Genomic DNA, 698 nt, shown 5'->3' with positions numbered 1-698 from the left:
AAACGTTTGCAATGAAATTGTCAAACTCATCGAACAGACCAGCGGCTATCGTTACAACCTTAGCTACCTATATTCTATCGAATTACAGGTCTCCAAGTATGGTTAAGTAAATCGCGGTTGTAAAGCAGTGAAGCATCATTGTCAACATTGACATTTTTGTCCCCGGTGATGCTGATGTCAGAGGATCGTCTACCTCTCAGCTCTTCGTCAAGCCCTACGGAGACGACCAAGTGGTGGACGGCATATGGCTAGTGGAGTACGAAGATGCTGGTCAGAAATCTTGTCGATTCGAAAGCTTTCGCGTTCCTGGATGTGAACCTCAGATTCGACTCACCCTTGGGTAATAACTGACATATATGGCTCGGCTGCACCAAAGCCCTAGCCTCCACTATATAGCTTCTGAGTCTCCCACCTCGTCAGTAAACCAGTGTGATTCAACATTAACTAATTGATTATGTCGTCACCTTCGCTGTCTGATTGTATCTTCCCTGTTCTTCCCTATTCTGGATCGCTTTTGTGAGCACGTCGGACTTCGTCTCACTAGGTCCATATCCTACTGTTCTTTCCGTTTTTACTCAGGCCTTTCTTCTACTTGGTTATGTGGAAGCATACTATTGGTGAGAGGAAGAAAGAAAGCACTCGTCGTACTGTGGTTGTAGCTACCGCAGTTTCGTTCACCGATGATTTGGGGGGGGGGG

This window comes from Opisthorchis viverrini (genome assembly GCF_000715545.1).
Source record: "Opisthorchis viverrini unplaced genomic scaffold opera_v5_1, whole genome shotgun sequence".
Classification (NCBI taxonomy): domain Eukaryota; kingdom Metazoa; phylum Platyhelminthes; class Trematoda; order Opisthorchiida; family Opisthorchiidae; genus Opisthorchis; species Opisthorchis viverrini.
This window is presented reverse-complemented; position numbering follows the sequence as displayed.